The sequence below is a fragment of the Loxodonta africana genome, chromosome X, assembly GCF_030014295.1.
Source record: "Loxodonta africana isolate mLoxAfr1 chromosome X, mLoxAfr1.hap2, whole genome shotgun sequence".
NCBI classification, from domain to species: Eukaryota; Metazoa; Chordata; class Mammalia; order Proboscidea; family Elephantidae; genus Loxodonta; species Loxodonta africana.
The window spans coordinates 3,319,004-3,339,139 of NC_087369.1; the positions used below are offsets into that span (position 1 = coordinate 3,319,004).

The following is a 20,136-nucleotide window of genomic DNA, read 5'->3' on the forward strand; positions in this document are numbered from 1 at the left end:
TCCAGTCCTGGATCCCTTGCCCACTAGTGATACAGTGTTTCCGTGTTGCTCGTTCTTACTGTTTGCAGCTGGGCAGACGCCAACATCCCCTGTAATTTCAGGGAAGGAGTTGTGCAGGGACAGGGTCCATGCTCTGCATTTCCCTCCCCCACCACCTGATGAAGGGGGCTCACATGTGCGGTGCCTAGGAGGACAGCCTCCTAGCCTCCCAAACTGAGAGGTGAGAGAAACGTATCAAGACAGAATCCAATGAAGTGGCAGAGGTTCGTAATAACACACGGTTACAACTTTGTAATGCACATCAAAACATCATTACTGTTATCACTGTACTATCATGTTCAAAATATTTTATTGAAACTACAAGTGTTTTCTTAGACCTTTTTTATGCATAAAAAGGTACACTGTACAGTATATTCTAAGGAAAAAATCCGACTAAATGACATTACATACAAATGATCGTACCTAAGCGTTCCGGCGTGCAAATTCAACTAACAAATGCACTTAGGAATGGAACTCCATGATAATCTGTGCACTGCGTATACTATTATGAATAATCAAGAACAAATATCAGAGTGAAAGAAAATCTATTTCTTTCAGAATGCCAATTAATAAAAAAAAAATTAATAGATATATTTAATTGGGTATTGGAACAAAAAATATCATCCGGTAAAGACCACAGTAATAATAATACATAATTATATGCAAATACTAATATAGGTAGGCCAAAGTACAATGAAAACAAGAGTATTTACACAGTCTCTAAGTATCACTATATGACAGTTATTAATTATAACACTCAAAACAGTTTACGATAAGAATGGAAGGAATGTTTCAAATATGAAAACAAAACAGTCTGATCCAAATAAAAGATGAGTGTATTTTATTGTTTGCAAAATAACATCAAGGATATAACATTAAATAATATAAAACCACATTTGCTCAATGCTATTCCCTGCAGCCTCATTGGTAATAGCAAAGACTTTAACAAAGGTAAAATTTAGCTTAGACTGAGAAAGTAACAAACACTTATGAGGACAGTCCCAGTTACAATGAAACTGGCACTTCTCCCAAAGGCATAAATTATGTTTGATGATCCTTTGAGTTAGGATTAATTTCGTACTAAAAGTGTTTGTTCTTTATTTATAAACTTACAGAAATTTGCTGTTCAAAATCATAACTGTAAGGATGAAATATCTCACTTTTGACGTAAGAGTAATCAATCAACTCGCTGTGAGTTCTTATATGTGAAGTGAGGTGCCAGGAACAACTAAAGGCTTTCCACGTTGCTTAGGTCTATAAAGCCTTTCTCAATTGAGAATTCTCAGATGGCGAGCGAGGTGTGAGGTCTGAACAAAGGATTTCCCACACTCCTTACACCCATAAGGCCTCTCTCCACTGTGAGTTCTTATATGTGAAGTGAGGCGTGAGGAACAAATAAAGGCTTTCCCACACTGCTTACATTGATAAGGTTTGTCCACTGTGAGCTCTTTTATGCGTAGTAAGGTCTGAGGAATAAATAAAGGCTTTTCCACATTCCGCACATTCATAAGGCCTTACTCCATTGTGAGTTTTTTTATGCCTACTGAGGGCGGGGGAACAACTGAAGGCTTTTCCACATTGTGTACATTCATAGGGCCTCTCTCCACTGAGTTTTTTTATGTGAAGTGAGACGCGAGGAGCAACTAAAGGCCTTCCCACATTGCTTACATTCATAAGGTTTCTCTCCACTGTGAGTTCTTTTATGCATACTAAGGGCTGAGGAATAAATAAAAGCTTTTCCACATTCCGTGCATTCATAAGGCCTTACTCCATTGTGAGTTTTTTTATGTCTACTGAGGGCTGGGGAACAACTGAAGGTTTTCTCACATTGTGTACATTCATAAGGTTTCTCTCCACTGTGAGTTCTTTTATGTGAAGTGAGGTGGGAGGAACGAATAAAGGCTTTCCCACATTCCTTACATTCATGAGGCCTCTCTCCACTGTGAGTTCTTATATGTGAATTGAGGCGGGAGGAACAAATAAAGGCTTTCCCACATTGTTTACATTCATAAGGTTTCTCTCCACTGTGACCTCTTTTATGCATAGTAAGGCATGAGGAATATATGAAGGCTTTCCCACATTCTGTACAGTCATAAGGCCTCACTCCATTGTGTATTTTTTAATGCCTAATGAGGGCTGTGGAACAACTAAAGGCTTTCCCACAGGGTATACATTCATAAGGTTTCTCTCCACTGTGAGTTCTTTTCTGTGAAGTGAGGTGAGAGAAACGAATAAAGGCTTTCCCACATTCCTTACATTCATGAGGCCTCTCTCCACTGTGAGTTCTTATATGTGAATTGAGGCGGGAGGAACAAATAAAGGCTTTCCCGCACTGTTTCCATTCATAAGGCCTTTCTCCACTGTGAGTCCTTTTATGCACACTAAGGGCTGAGAAATAACAAAAGGCTTTCCCACATTCCACACATTCATAAGGCTTTTCTCTGTTAGGACATTTTTTAGGTAAAATGAGGGATGAAGGACTACAGATTTTACAACATTCTTTACATGCATGCTTATGACCACTCACGTGTGTACAAAGGGATGACAAACTACAAAATCCTTTCCCACATTTGTTACATTCGTAGCATTTCTCACCAGTGAGTGCTGGCACAGGATTCTTAAGGGTTGACATACAAATCATATCCTTCCCAGACACCTTACATTTATGGCGTTTATTTCCATGAAGAACTCTCAAAGGCGTGGTTAAGTGAGAGGAACAGCTGCAGGATTCTCCACATCCCTTACCCTGAAAGGCACTGCATCTGGTGGAAGATCTGATATGATGGTTACATGCTGAGTGATCCATGAAGACCTTTCCACAATCAGAGTATTCAAAACAGTTTATTCCTGGAGGGTTTCTTTTGAGCGCAGTAAGATCTGGAATCCAGCTGAACGTTTTCCAAGACTGAGTGCCCTCATTACTTTCATGGAAGTTCTCTATTGTATGACTGCTGTTAAAAATAGGGAACATGGTGTTGGAAATTAATGTGTTCCCATTTCACCATTACCAAATATTCAGAACATGCTTGGTTTTTTCCTGACTTGTCCCATGTTTCCTAGGTTAAATCCCATAGCAGAAATACGACCATTACTCTCACAGAATATCCTTAAAATATGAGGCTTTCTGATAACCGCGTCCAGGTGAAATACGTTTCAAATACTCTGTATCTCACTCATCTATTTGAATATGCTGTAATATACAAATTTCCAAAACGCATACTTTTCCATCTATGTTCATATACATAGACGTCTATGTGTGTGTGTTGTGTACACCTTCTCCTCATTTATCAACATGGTTAAGTTCCAAAGACCAGCTTGTTATGCAATTTTGGCATTATGTGAAAATGGAGGATGACATTACATCAGAAAATAAAGGATGACAACATGATTCCATAATTACCAAGTTATATCATTACATAAGTGATAAACCAGTGAGAATCACGGCCCAGCCATGTTCACACAATCTTAACCATCACAGCCGGCATTACTTAGTTTTCATCTCAACATTCATTACCACCAAATATCCATCATTAATGCTGAAAATAGTTGGATACTAGATTTTTTTTACCATAATCATGCATGCAAAATAGGTACAGAGACAGTCAAAAGTGAGAACGTATACATGTTTGTAGGTATCAAAATTTCAAAATGGTTCGTAATGGTTCAGGAACTGCCTACAGAAACAAGGGCAGCAAATATTTTGTATAGAAACTAAATATTTTGCCCATTCAATTTTGACGTCAGTAGGTAAAAAACAGCTGTGCCCCGATCAAAGATAGCAGTCAAGGGTGTGTCAATTTGAATGTGTGTCATTCTGTCAACTGAATGTATGTCGTTCTTCAGGGTCCTGTCAATAATCTACTCTCCCACATGGACACCGAAAGTCTCAGGAGCCTGATGCAGGAAATTGGATTACCGGCAGGACTGCGGAGAGTGACACATACTCAAAGTAGCACAAATAGTTGCCATTCTTGAGCAGGGCACCACTGACTATTGCCTACTTGGGTCCAAACCTGACAGGGAACAGATTTGTTTTCTATGCAATGCATACACTGTCTTCGTTTACCTTGGCAAGTATTAAACATTTACAATACTGGCTGAAAGTGCTAATATACATACATAAATATATATGCGTGTACATTAATGTCAGGACACTTTGCTCTTCCTCCTGAGGCACTGTTTTCTTCTTTGAATGACACTCACATCAAATATTTCCCCTGGGTTTTAGAGTGATCTACATTGCCATGCCATCTGCAGATTTCTCCTAACATGGACAACTGGGGTTTATTCTTTATGTATTGCAGCATTGTATCTTCACCAGATAACTTTTCACCAGCAATAAGGTTCTGGGAGACTGACCCAAATATTCAAGTTGAGGTTCACAATAGGAAACAAAAAACAAAGGAGTTATTGGGAAAAAGGCTGCTGTGAACAAAGAAAGACTTAACCACATTTCATTGAGCACATTCGCAATGGTTAAAAAGCAATTTACTACGACATAATTCCATAAGGACTGAGAGTGATGGTGACATAAAAAAGTGTAGTTAGGAGAACGAAGAAGAAAAATACTGGACACGATACACAATATAACATTAAAGAAGAAAAGGCTCTCTTCTCCGTGACCACAGTTTTGACAACACTGCTAAAGTCAGAAAAGTAAGTTCAGGTATCTGTGACGTAGTTTCCACAACCCAAAAGGGAGTTTTTTTAGCTGACTAATTGAAATATAATTCCATTCACACAGGGCTTGCCCTTCCAAAAATTCGTGCTTTCCTGCTGCTTCCTGACACAGGGGTCCTGGATGGGTCCTATCCTCACTGTACTCAGATCTTTCCTTTTTTCTCTGAGAAATCAAATGGGTATAGCTCACACGGTCCTATTGGAGAAATGCACATCATGAGAGAAGACAGTGAAGAGCAATGAACATTTTCTTGACAGTGAGCCAATATTTTCCTCTTCAGGATCTCTGACGATCCACGGGTGTGACTTTATATACAGCAAAATAATCATGTTGAACTTGTAATAAATACTGTAAAACTCTCTACAAGGTCCCAGACCACCTACATCTCAATGTCCCATAGTGACCCTGAAGCCAATGCTTACACTTAGAACACTTAGAAAGCCTCAGGGCTTTTCATCACAAGAGAAATGAAAACTCACTTTAATATAAGAAGAGCTTTATGCTCATCCAGAATCCAGGATATGTCAGCTCCATGGACCAAGGGACCACACCTGATTTAGTTAACAATTTATTCCCATTCCTCAGCCCAAATTCTGGAGTAAAGTCAATGAGTCAAATATTTTTGTTTGCTAAAGAAAGAAGTAAAAAAAGAAAAGATGCCCTTCTTACCTACTGAGGTCAGGTTTCTGAAGGTTTCCATCATCACATCTCTGTAGAGTTTCCTCTCAGCAACATCCAGCAACGCCCACTCTTCCTGGCTAAAGACCACAGCCACATCCTCAAGAACCACTGAGTCCTAAAACATTCCATACATTATGAATCAGCAAGGTTCCATGGACTTCAGTGTCTACAAGAATGAAGGGTAGGGCTCAGAGCCCAGGGGAACTAAGAATTCAAAGGGATTTGACACAAAGTTCTGCATTTTACCAAGGTTTACCTTTGGCTAGTCATCAGTCTCTTCCCTTCACTAACTACATTCACTGCCTCATCGATTCCATCCTGTCTCATACACTTTCAACAAGCACAGATAAGCTTTCCACAGTTTGACTGAGACCCACATAGCAGAAATTAGAGAAATACTCTCATCCAGACTATCACTTCCTTGTTAAAAAACAATTCCACTTCCTTCCATATGACCCACCAGAACACTCAACAAAACAAAAAGCAAAGGGTAAAGGTAGGCTGAGGTATTACCAAGTGGAAAACACTGCAGAAGGACAGTGTTTCCTTTTGCCCCTCACAGCCATGGCAGGACCAAGGTCCTACACAAACTGGCAAACCAGGATCCTGAGCTGATCATATATTCTCGAACTCGAAGACATCAGAAGGTGACAGATTCACCTGCTGAAATCTTTTGGAGAATTAGGAATTTTTACAAGTCAATCACCTATTCCTCAAAAACTCAGTTCTTCTGTCATCTTCTGCCCTTTTCAGAAACATGCAAAGGGAATACAATTTTAAGAGCTTAGATAAGACAGGAAACAGGAGAATCCAGACTGCCACACAATCCTCACATTTCAAGGTGTGATGTAACTGTACATTAATTATTAGTGACTGCTCCCCTCAACAAACATGAATTCATACATCCTCAAATAAAAAGAATCTAATGTTATCCCATACCAAAGAGCACAACCTCCGCAGACACAAGAACGGCACACCCTTGCGTTTGCCGACCGAGAAGAGGTTATGATTTCCATTTCATAATGATGGCACAATGTGAGAAACGTAATCAATGTCATCAAATCATACACGGTAAACTTTGTTGAATTGGCGAATATTACGGTATATGTAATATCTGCAACAATAGACACCATTTTTTAAGTCAGGTGAAGTGCAGTTTATCTGTTAAATTGTCTGTGAAGCCTAGGAAACAGTTACACACCAGCCCTCTAGAGACTCCGCTCCAAAATTCTCTCCCATTTGCAGCCCCTGGAAGGCACACAACCACGACTACCTGAACCCTGACCACTGGAATCCCTGGGTCTGTAAGAGTGACATCTGTGATAGAACACCAATCCATTGGCTTCCTCCTGTCATGAGGAAAGAAAAGGCTCCTAAACCAGTGCAGCTTTAGAGTAAAAAGACTCCTCATCTTAGGGAAGGGGTGAAATGAGCAGTCTATGTCATTTCTAATCAATCCTGGTATGACGAGATCACGACAACATATCTGAGTGGCGATACATTCTACATAAAATGCAGGCCAGTAAGGGGATAAGCAGCCAAGTAACAGAAGTATATTTCCCTTTAGTAAATTAGTGAAGGGAGCAAAATGATTATTTCACAAAACATTAACTAGCGAAACTTGGCTTGGGAAGAGAAAAAAGGATAGCACTTTCAGTTCTAAAAAATTAGAAGCAGACTGTAAACATTCTGCAAACACTCATATATGTTTAACATGCTTTTTGATGTCAACAAGTCCCAGAGTAGAGGTGCAGGAGCCAAAGGGCTCCACTAACCTTCATGCCCAGTAAAAATACAGTCGATGAATTGCTGGAGAGTGGATGTGGACCAACTTCCAAGTTAAAAATGCAAGGGGGCCAAACTTAGGTGAATCCAGAGTTTTCTGAGTTTTACTTACAGGAACCCGATCAGGTCCTCAGTGAGACCATCAGGGAAAAATCTTATGATTCCTTCTAGTAGGGGGAAGAGGAAAAGCAGCCATTTCAAAAATTTCCCACAGGGTTTCGTTCTACCTGATAAAGCCTCCCTCAAGGGAACCTATTTTACCAGAGTGTAACTGATCTGCAATAGTAAAACATCCAACTGCAGCCTCATCTAGGCTTCCTGTCTCGCCAAAGTGGGTGAGGGGGAGCAGAGGAGCACCTGTAGGGTCACTGCCCAGGGCACAGGCTCACTAAGACTGAGACTTAATCACTCGGCTGTCTCAGGCCTCCCTTTGGTCCCTACCTTACAACCTCATCTATAGGGCTCCTACGTAATAAGAGGATTCCAACAGAATTGCAAGCCTCAGGCCTGATTTAAGAAGTATCTAAGAAGCCCAGACACAATAGATAAGAAAAAAACAAACATCAGAGCAACTGAGAACTACAGTATACACAGCCTAATGACTAGCGAGGAAAAAATAAATCTCCTAAGAAAGGCCTATTTATTTACCTCATTTCTTTTACTTAATACATAATCCCTGTCTTTCAACAAAAATCTACCAGGCATACTAAAGACAAAACCACAGCTTGAAGAGACAGTGCAAGCATCAAGATCAGCCTGAGGTAGAGCCAACATTTTGTAATCATCAGACCAAAAATTTCGACTAACACACTTTGAGTTATTCTAACACTAAAAATGCTAATAATAAAGGACAGAACATGTAACAACACATGGTAAAGTTAGCAGAGAAGGAAACCGTAACAAGGAAACCAAAGGAAATGGCACAAATCCATTGCTAGTAACAACAATGAAAAACACCTTTAACTAATTCCTCCAATGACAGGAGAAAGCCAAGAAGAGATTAGTGAGCTTGAAAATATGTTAATGAACTCAAAACTGAAATGAAAAAGATGGAACAGAATATGCAAAAACTCTCAGACAATTACTAGAAGAGGGTTATCCACATATTGAGGATGCCAGAAAGGAAAGAAAATAGAAACAAAAAGAAATATTTCAGGTAATAATGACTGAGAAACTTAAAAAAGCTAAGACACACATCAAACCAAAGATTCAGGAAGCTCAGAGAATACCAAGAAGAACAAATAGCAAAAAACTATACCTGGTGATGTCACATTCAAAATGCTCAAAATCAAAAAGAAAAAACGGAAAGAAGCCAGAGGAGAAAAAAAAATCAACTTTTTACTGAAAAGAACGGTTAGAATTAGAGTATATTTGTCTTAAGAAATCATGCAAACAAGGAGAATGAAACATTTAGCATTTTGTTGAGAGAGAGAAAAAAAAAAAGACTACACTAGAATTCTGTACCTAGCAAAACTAGCCTTTAAAAGGAAGGAGGAACATAGAAAATAACAAGCGTTGGCAAGGATGTGGAGAAACTGGAACCATCATCTATTGCTCTTGGGAATGGAAAACGGCACAGCTCCTGTAGAAAAGTTTGGCAGTTCCTCAAAAAGATCACCCCACAGTTACGATATGAACCAGCAATCCCACTCCTGTGCAAATAAACAGAATTAAAGACAGAAATCTGCATGCCAACATTCCTTGCAGGAGTATTCACAAGAGCTAAAATACGGAAGCAACCTAAATGCCCATCAACAGATGAATGGATGAACAGAATAAGAGTCTATCCACGCAACGGAATACTGATTAGCTACAAAGAGAAATAAGTCCTGATAGATGCTACAATACAGATGAACTTTTAAAATGTTATGTTGAGTGAAATTAATTCAGTCAAAAAAGGACAAATACCACAGGATCTAACATCTAGGAAACAGGCAAATGTAGAGTGAACAAATTTATTACTGATCAGCAGGGATGGGAAAGAAGGGAAAAGGAGGTTCACTGTAGAGAAGGCACTGAGATTCTACTACTGGTGGTGCAGTAAGAAAAAGATAGTGGCAAAAGTTGCAAAACAAATGAACTTAAACAACTTTGCTACATTATCGTTGTTCTTAAGTTGTCACCTAGGTGGTCCCAGACAGAGCAGGAGAAAAACGTAGAACAAAATTCAAATTCAAAAAAAGGGGACAGATTTAGTGGTCTAACAGAGACTGGAAGAATCCCTGAGATGATGGCCCCCAGACACTCTTCTAACTCAGAACTAAAGCCACTCCCAAAGTCCACCTTTCAACCAAAGATTGGATAGGCCTATTAAAAAAAAGCAGTAACACACGTGACCAAAGTGCTTCTTAGTTCAATCAAGTATGCAAGACCAAATGGGCAACACCTGCCCAAAAGCAAAGACATGAAGGTAGGAAGGGACAGGACAACTGTATGAAGGGATACCGAGAACCCAGGGTGGAAAGCAGAAAGGGCAGAGTGCTGATGCTCTGTGGAGATTGCAACCCATGTCACAAAGAATCTGTGTATAAATTTCTGAATGAGAAACTAATTTCCTCTGTAAACTTGCACCTAAAGAGAAATTTTAAAAAATACTTTTCCAGTGTAGAGTTGGAAAGGAACATGGATAATCCAAAAAGGGCCATAGACAAAACATATACACCCAAACAATATACACACTTAGGTAGTCCACATTTTGATAGTAAAAGCAGATATAAAACTGATACCCATTATTCCATTCCGATTCAACATCATCCAAAGGGTTGTATCTGGTACATGACAACAAAGAAAATTAAAGAAAAAAAGTAAAGAAATAAGAATGTCAAATTCGGAGCTCCCCATATCATTTTACAGATTAAATAACAGTACATGTAAAACTCCAAAAGACGGTGTAGACGATTATGGGATTAAAGAGATTTTGCACATTCAGATTACAAAATAAATATCAAAGGTGGAAAGGTTTCATTTACAAACACTAGTACCAATAAGTTCAGCACTGAACTTTTAAAAGACAACATGCATTTTAGCTAAAATAAACAACACCTAAAAGGAGTATAATTAAGTAGATTAAAGTTCCCAATGAAAAAGTGGTAAAACATTATAAATGACATCCAAATAGACAGCAGTAAATAAAATGGTACGATGTACCCTGATAATGATTCTCCCCAGATAAATTGTTATTTCCAATGCACTTCCATAAAATTCCAAGCAATGTCATTATTTTTTAGGACTTCACAAAAAACTGCGTTGAAAAAGTATTTCAAAGGGGCAAATGCCCAAGATTACCCAATACGTTCTAAGGAAAAAGGCACTGGGGTCTGTCCCAACACGTCATAAGTAATGTTAAGACTTCTATTCATTTCCTTTATCAATAAAGTTATATTACATTTATAAATATTTATGTTGTTTTATATTTATAGTAGATTTCAAATGACAGCTTGAGAAGACAAAGTATTATGACATGTGCAAAGACCTGGAGTTAGACAACCAAAAGGGAAGAACATGCTCAACATTTCTGAAGCTGAAAGAACTGAAGAAAAAATTCAAGTCTCAAGTTGCAATACTGAAAGATTCTATGGGCAAAAAATTGAACAATGAAGGAATCATCAAAAGAAGATGGAAGAAACACACACGGTCACTGTACCAAAACAAACTGGTCAACATTCAGTCATTTCAGATGGTACCCGATACTCAAGAACCGATGGTAATAAATGGATAAATAACTTATGGTATATTCACACCATGGAATACTACACATCAATAAGGAAAAATGATGAATCCGTGAAACATTTCATAACATGGAGAAATCCTGAAGGTATTATGCTGAGTGAACTGAGCTGCAAAAGGACAAATATTGCATAATACCACTAGTATAAGAACTCAAGAAATAGTTTAAACAGGGAAGAAAATATTCTTTGATAGTTATGAGGTGGGGAGGGAGGAAGAGAGGGAGGGAGAGAGGTATTTACTAATTAGTCGATAAGAACTATTTTAGGTGAAGGGAAAGACAACACACTACAGGCGAGGTCAGCACAACTGGACTAAACCAGAAGCGAAGAAGTTTCCTGAATAAACAGAACGCTTCAAAGGCCAGCATAGCAGGGGCAGGGAAATGGGGGGACATCTAAGTCAACTGGCATAATAAAATCTATTCAGAAAACATTCTGCACCCCACTTTGGAGAGTGGCGTCTGGGGTCTTAAATGCTAGCAAGTGGCCATCTAAGATGCATCAATTGGTCTCAACCCACCTGGGGCAAAGGAGAATGAAGAACACCAAAGACACAAGGTAATTATGAGCCCAAGAGACAGAAAGGGCCACATAAACCAGACACTACATCAGCCTGAGACCGGAAGAACTAGATGGTGCCCGGCTACAACCGATGACTGCGCTGACAGGGAACACAACACAGAGCCCCTGAGGGAGCAGGAGAGCACTAGGATGCACACCCCAAATTCTTTTAAAAAGACCAGACTTAATGGTCTGACTGAGACTAGAAGTACCCCGGTGGTCATGGTCCCCAGACCTTCCGTTAGGCCAAGGCAGGAACCATTACCAAAGCCAACACTTCAGACAGGGATTGGACTGGTCAATGGGATAGAAAATGATACTGGTGAAGAATGAGCTTCTTGGATCAAGTAGACACACAAGACTATGTTGGCATCTCCTGTCTGGAGGGGAGATGAGAGGGCAGAGAGGGTCACAAGCTGGCCGAATGGACACAAAAAGAGAGAATAGAGAGAAGCAGTGTGCTGTCTCACTGGGGGGGGGGGGGGATTAGGAGTATATAGCAAAGTATATATAATTTTTTATATGAGAGATTGACTTGATTTGTAAACTTTCACTGAAAGCACAATTAAAAAAAAAAAGAACCGATGGTAATGAAGGATGAAGGCCAAGCAACACTGAAGACACTGGTGAAAAACAAGGCTCTAGAAATTGACGCAATACCAACTCAGATGTTTCACCAAGCGGATGCAGCACTACAAGTGCTCACTGTCGATGCCAAGAAATTTGGAAGACAGCTATCTGGCCAACTGACTGAAGAGATCCGTGTTTATGACTATTCTAAAGAAAGGTGATCAAACAGAATGTGGAAATCATCAAACAATATCATTAACATCACATGCAAGTAAAATTTTGCTAAGGATCACTCAGAACAGTTGTAGCAGTACGTCAACAAGGATCAGCCAGAAATTTAAGCTGGATTCAGAAGAGGACATGGAATGAGGGATATCACAGCTGATGTCTTAAAACAGAGAACACCACAAAGACCTTTTCCTGTGTTTCACTGACTATGCGATACCTGCATATACACCAAGAAGTAGTCCTTCAGACAGAACAAGGGGATACTGCATAGCTTAAAGTCAGGGAAGGTGTGTGTCTGGGTTGTATCCTTTCACCAAACCTATTCAATCTGTATGCTCGGCAAATCATCAGAGAAGCTACACTATATGAGAAAGAATTCAGCATCTGGATTGGGGAAAGACTTGTTAACAACCTGCATTATGCAGATGACACAACCTAGCTTACTGAAAGGGAAGAGAACTTGAAGAACTTATTCATGACAATCAAAGACTACAACATTGAGTATGGATTACAAGTCACTCAAGAACCCAGAGTAATAACTGAATTTACAGTAAGCGCAAAAGAGGCAAAGCTAAACAACACAGAGTTTATGGATTAAGACTTGGGTGACAAAGCTATAATATTACCAATAATATTGGTAGTAATCATAAACTTTTAAATACAGTTACCAACAATCTCCAGGAAAGAGAAGATGAGAACTTCCTCAAGATTTAAGTAAGCTCCAGAGTAACTTTTAGATAAGTTAAAGTAAGCATTCCTCTGTGTCTGAGAAGTTTATATTCAGTTGAAAATTTTTCACTAGAAACACAACTAGGAACTTAGAATTTTCATCTAGCGTAATCTGTAAATCCGAGAACATGAATACACAAATCTCATAGGATCAGAGAACCCTTTAATTTTAGATCCTGATTTAAAGCTATGGAGAACATCTACAATTATACAGATGAAACACCAGCTCTAGGTATAAGTGGGAGCACAAGGACCGACACTGGGGAGCCATGCTTTCCACACACCTGAAAGCTCGACGTAAAAAAAAAATTCCCAAATGGAGGAAAAACAGGTCAGTGGAGCGTGCACAGGACCCAGCTGGATGCACCGTTCCAAGTTTCATAACTTTGTTGACATCGGGAGAGCACTACCATGATCCAGGACCCAGTAAACATTCAGGGCCTTCCCCTACAAACTATCCACCCCCTTTTCTAACCCATATCACAGTGTGAACAGGGAGCTGTGGTTTTAGAACAGCACAAGAAATGCTCCACTGCCTAGAAGGAGTCAAGAACATTGTTCAGAGAGATGGGACAAGGATGGCTCTGGAGGGCGGGGCTCAGTCTGCACATCCAGAGCTGCTCTGTCTCTAGATTCTGCTCAGGAGACTGTTATTCAACACAGAGCACCAAGGCCCACGGTGGGGATGGTAATGCCCCACGGTGCCAGCTCTGAGAGTCACATAAGGAAGGTGAACCCAGGCATCTAAATCCTGACAAGCCACCTGTGTATAGGGGAACGGCCCAGTGACAGCGGGGGAGGGCCTCAGGGTGCCTCCTGGGCCTCAGTCCCTTGGTCTCCTCTGCTACCTTTTTTCTTCACTGAGGAACCACATCCCCGCAGCACACAGTTGCTCCCCCAACAATTCAGATCCAGCCTCACCCACTTTGCTAAGGACAAGCCAGTTCTCCGTAGAACTCACCATTTCCTTTTGCAACTTCTAGAATTCTAAGGGAATGTCGTCTCTCAGCCTAAGAAGTTCCTTCAGGAAGAGGGATAGGAGTGGAAGCAGAGCACTGGGCAGTCTGGAGGCAGATGAATAATGCTTGGCCCACACACCAGCCAGAGCAGTTGAAATCCTTCCCTGTGATTAACGCATGCGCAAGACGGTCACCCTAGGTCCTCAGCTGCCTGGACTGGACTAGTTCTCTCTGCACCACACCTGAGACCTGAAATGGAAGAAGGATAGGGAGGAAACAGTGTGGAGGAAGCAGGGAGTCACAGGCCTTTGGCCTCCTCCCAGGCTCAGGGCAATGCTCCACCCTGAGGGCCTTTACACTGAAGGCAGAACAGGCTCCAGCCCCCCAAACACACACCTGCATTCTTCAGGCAGCTCCATGGGCCTCTCCTTTCTGCAGCAAGACCACAGACGGAGGAATTTACCTCTCCCGGAGCATGAGGAGCAACCAGGCCTGGCCAGGCTGCAAAACTTGAACCTGATTTCCTCCAGGGAGTTAGGGGTACAATATTGAAGTTGTGGGCTCACCTGTGTAACTCCATCCCTTACAGATCAACACACGCAGTTACCTCGTATCAATGTGAATTGTCAGGAAGAGAACAGTTTTCAACTTTGGCCAATGAACGTATCAAAGTTCAGTCATCATTAACCATGTGGAGCTAAATCTCTTGAGATTTGCTCTTTTTATAAGGAGTGACATACATATGCATGAACAGCGAGGGGAGGATCTTTAGTTTGGTGGTGCGTGCGCAGTCCGCATAATTTTAGTGAGTGGGCTTTTGTGCACGGCTCTAAAAATATTGCACACAGCCCTAAAAAAATGGCCCTGGCGCTCTATTATCACCCCAGGAAGGTCATATAACGGGTCAATTTGAAATCTGTGCACCTGCGCCTCAGCCTCCTGCCACGAGAGGACAAGGAACCTGGGGATTCAACCGATCATGGTGAAGTGCTATAAAAGTTGTAACAAAAACGCAGCCAGAGTAGACTTTTCTGAAAAACAACTATTATAGAATGGTGAATAACCCTTAATAACCGTTTCAGGACTGCCTGCTTCAGTGTCCTCAAAGAAAAAGGTTTAATAGAACTTCAAAGTTCTCACAATGGTTTTCAGATGGTAAATTCTTCCTATCTTCCCATTGGATGTCGCAGAAAATCCAAATCTATTTGACTCGCCCATAATAATAATAAACCCATTGCCGTTGAGTCGATTAGTGACCCTATAGGACAGAGCAGAACTGCCCCAGAGTTTCCAAGGAGCGCCTGGTAGATTTGAACTGTCCACCTTTTGGTTAGTAGATGTGGCTCTTAACCACTACGCCATCAGGGTTTCCATAATAATAATCGCAGATATTACTTACTGAGCACTTATTCTCCCTCAGGGGTTGTGTTAAACATTTTATATGTATAACTTGCCTCACTGCCCTTTAGGGAAAGTTACAAAGATGAAGAACACGTAATACGTTCCCTTTTCTGTAATCTTGGTCAAAATTATAAAAACAAAACACTCGAGCATACCAAACCCAAGAAGTCATTAATTCCAAATTGGATCGATGGTTCATTTTGCTCAACAGCATTTTCAACAACACATGTGTACAAGACTAAATGGGCACACCAACACGGAGGCCCGGGACCCTGCATGTCTCCCCGCTCCCTGAGCACCACAGGTCTGCGCGGCTCCCATCACCTCACCTGTCCACACACCGACACACACAGGGAGCGACCCCGGCGCCCGGGAGGCCCAGGACCCTGGATGTCTCCCTGCTCCCTGAGCGGCTGCCACGGTGCCCACCACCTCACCTGTCCACGCACCGACACACACAGGGAGCGACCCCGGAGGCCCGGGACCCTGCATGTCTCCCCGCTCCCTGAGCACCACAGGTCTGCGCGGCTCCCACCACCTCACCTGTCCACGCACCGACACAAGCAGGTCCCACCTCCGCGGCCTCCACGAAGCAGCTGCGGCCGCGGGGCCGGGGGCGCGCACGAAACAAGCGGACAAGCGGCGGCGGCTCCCCGGCTCCAGGGAGGCCCGAGGCTCTGGGAGCAGAGGGACCAGGAGGGCGCGGGGAGCTGGGGCGGCGCCCTCAGACCCGGGACACGACCTGCGCTCGCCGGGCAGCGGACCGGTACGGACACCGACCACAGCTACCGACTGTGGACGCCCACTTCCGCTTCCGGGGATGCTGGTGCCGCAGAGAAGGGCTTCCATACGGGAACCCACAACGATGCTACTCGGGACCGCTGGGTTTAGTAGTTCCCTGTTGTATTAGGGATCTGTCCCCAGTCGTCCTTATTTCCTCTTTATTTTAGCCCGAAAGAGCAGTTTTAGACATTTTTTTCTCCCAAATTACCCATTAAAATTGATACCTCAGACATACTCTGTATCGGTTTTTGTAATCATTGTTTTTCGAAGGCCTCAATTGATTGTAATATCCAGGAAATTTTAAGCTCCTAAACCCTATTTCTGCTGCACCATTTCATTGCGTCAGGATAATTATGGCCTTATTTACTCTTCAGTTACACCAGTGGCTCCTAAACTTGATTGCACACACATCACATGTGAATTTTGCAAAAATGCAGATTCTGATTACGCACGTCTGCGGTAGGACCCTAGAACTATCAAGTAGTGTTGGCGATGCTGAGCCACACTTGGAATCAAGAGACATTGGATGGTGATTATATTTATTCCCATTATTTTATTTATGGAGGAGATATAACCGAAGGAGGGCTATTGTTGCGTCCTATTAGCCAGCTGAAATAAGATGGACGCCACACCACCAGTTACAAGAGAAACAAAATGGAAATTTATTGTCTGCGCACAAAAGGAGCAAAGCAGGATTCCACAAACATGAGGCTATGTGCTCCCTCTCTGAGGGGGTTGGGGATGCTTTTAATCCCGATGGCCTCTGGAGTTGGTTTTGGTGCCCAGAACTCTCCGCCCTTAGCTCTCCCATGTCCACATCTGGAGGTCCAGATGTTGAATCATGTCGTGAAGTCCATGTCCAAGGACAAACTGAGGACACAGGTCTTCAGGTCCTGCGCATGCCCAAAGTACCGGCACCAAGTACAAATTGTGCTTAGAGCCGTGCAGTGTGCTCCAGCCAAAACGAAATGATAAGCCCTGGCTTGGCGGCTGCTAGCCGGGAGGGGAACCGCGACGGAATGGGGGGAAATCCCCACGGAGGCCTCAGAGGCATTTTCCTAACGGCACTGGAATACACGGTGCACAAATGTCTTCTTGGTGTGTGATCTGATGTCCACCCCGACACCAGTTAGTGTGCGAGCCTGTGCGTGTGTGTAAGCGATCAGTGGTAGACCAGGCCAAAGGGTCTGGCCCAGATTGGACTGCAAATAAAAAGAGAACAGAGGGGCGTAGGGGGAGCAGACTACAGGTAACCTCAGGCCATTGAGGAACAGAGCCCTCACACCACAACACGACTGCCACGTCCGTGGCTGCCCACCCAGAACGCTCACTTCCACTTCCAGTTTCCGGGATGCTCACTGCTAAGGAGGTGGCTTCCCTACCAGAACCTAAAGCGCTCTAAGTCGGGGCCTGTGGTTGAGTGGCTCCCCCTGATGTTTGGGATCTAGCCATGGCTGTCCTTTATTTCCTCCACAGAGAAAAGCCTGGGTTGTCTTAAGTGCAAATATAAACTGAAATGCGGAATTCAGGAATCAAATATACTTAGAGAGGTAAGTTGTCTACCTTTAAGGACATTTCTTAGAAATTACATATGACACTTTTAGTTAGAGGTCATTGAAGAGAACTCAATCACATGGTCCCATCTGGTAGCAAGGACTACTGGGATATAAAATGGTGGTCCTAGGCGACCAGATTTAGAACGGAAACTCAGGAATTCTATGATGAAAGTCCAAGGTGACAACAAATATTGAGGGAGATGAACATCTGTTACAGAAGTAGACAATACTATGTTTTGGAGGTCCAAGTAGCAGAACTTGAAGACTGATTTCATGGGCAGTGACTGAGGTAAACAGAAGTAACACGCCCGATTTCCACCTTTCTGACATAACCAACAGGGTAAATGGTAATGCCTTTCTAGAAATGGAGAAAAGAAAGGAGGGGAAGTTTGAGTAAAAGGTGAAGGAATAATTAGTTACTGTGACCTTGTCCACACAGCCCTGAAAAAGGGAAGCAGTTTTTCCATTTTACTGTGCACACATCCAGACATGTTTTATGACCTGAGGCATGTATAAAAGAGGCTTAAAGAGTAGGATCTAAAGTTCTTCAAGGTTAATTAAAGAAAAAAAAATCTCTCGGCCATAGAATACATGTGTTAATCTCCCCGCAAAAAGGGTCTGTGGGTGTTGCACAATGCTCTGTCAACCGCGGAAAGAAAAACACACTAACATTAAGGTCAGAATTACGTACTCATAGGAGCCAGAGGATCCTACAGCACACTTGGATACAGGGCCACACAGGTGATTACACCCGGGGACAAAGCAACAACATGTTGGAACTGTATGAGAGGGCATTAAGTATGGCAGGTAAGAGGGTCTAAGCGTTGGAGTTGACATGTGCTACGAATTTATTGATCGGTTTAAAAGTTTCTACTGCTTTAGTGTGGGAAAAGCCCACAACCAGAGAAAAAGCATCAAGCTACAAGTTGTTTACAGCTTACCCAGGAAATGTCAGTGAACCTGGACAAAAAGTAGCACACCTTTGAAGCCCACTGCCAGTCACTGGTGATAGACAGCAGGGCCACAGGAGCCTGTCCTCAGGAGGCCAAGAGGAGCCTGTCCTGAGGGAGCTGAGAGGAGGCCTGTCTCCAGGAAACTACCAATAGAGAGACACTTATGTTGGAATAAGCTGGGACATGAGATGGGCCACAGCATCAGGCTTCTCATCAGGGAACTCTCATGCAGTGGATGTACACTGTACAACGAAACAGTAACCAAACCCTGCTAGGAATTTTATTGGACTTGGGGAGAGCAGAGTTTCAGCCCCTGGGAATAGGATCCTTGACAAGGGAGCCTCAAACTCCACCTACTGGGATGCTGCTTTGGGTTTCATATCGAAAAACACTGTAAACTAAATATATTAGAAGCAATTTGGAATTTCAGGGCTCACTTTGGAAAAATGAGTTCCCACCTGCAACTTCTTCCACATTGGGAAAATGAGTTCCCATTTGTTTTATCTTTTCTTTCCTCTTTGAGGAATTCGGGTTTTCTCACAGGGTCTGATAACTACCCATCTGATATTAGGACCTGGTTTTCTGTAGAAATGAGTCAGTCTTACCAAGGAATTGATGTACACGTTTTAAGGCCCTGGGTTCTTTATTTGCTTTCAATTCTGTTATGTTGTTTAAGAGTATAGGCCTGGCTTTTCACCTGGACTCAACAGACGGGTGAGTTTATGTAGTTTTTGTCCCATTTTGTTCTGAGAGCTTGACTCTGATGGAGTATTTGTAACCATAGTGAACTTTTAGTCCATTCGGTCCCATGCAGTTAATTCAAATCTTTGCAATTCAGGATCAGCAACAGTATGTAAATCAATCATTTTCTATGCATGAGTTCTGGAAATCTTCATTCAGTCTAGCGGTATTCACACTCAAACTATCAGGGTTTTTTTATACGTCTGATATAGGGAATTACAAAAGTAATGCAAAGTTAAATAAAACCACTACAAAAAAAATTATCACAAAATGCCTCTAACAATGATTAACTTTATTTTCAAAGTGCTTTGGATATAATAGATAGAAATCTTGAGATGTAATAATGCACGCCTTCTACATTTATTTGGCAACTACGACCTCCCCCGACAAAGTATTTTTGTTAAGTGTGCCATGCCAACTATTTTTGTACAGCAACATTTTAAAAAATTTGGGATGGTGGCACTTAAAAAATACCTTGTGAGGGGAGGGCACAGTCGGCAAACCAAAGTAGAAGGTGTGTAGTATTTGGTAAAAAATATGGTATACCAAGAATATACCAAGATTAGCAATTATACTCAATATCCATCAACTCAATTTAGTGTCACTTACGATTCACCAAAGCCTTCTGTACCTCCATACCCCTAGAACGTTGTTTTTAAACTTCTCTTTATTGCCATAAAGGAGATGTTTTAGAAGTTTTTGTCCTCTAATCGCCTATGAAAATGAATACCCCAGATATAC

The 20,136-nt window shown here is 42.0% G+C and overlaps 1 long non-coding RNA gene across 1 annotated transcript; it reads right to left on the reverse strand.

Moving 5' to 3' along the window:
- Positions 1-338: 338 nt before the first annotated feature.
- On the reverse strand, positions 339-16,114 carry LOC100655421 (uncharacterized). The gene is made up of 4 exons (XR_010319716.1): positions 15,906-16,114; positions 13,964-14,210; positions 5,390-5,516; positions 339-2,990 (listed from the first exon to the last, which is right to left on the reverse strand). It is a non-coding gene; the product is annotated as an uncharacterized LOC100655421 (long non-coding RNA).
- Positions 16,115-20,136: the final 4,022 nt, after the last annotated feature.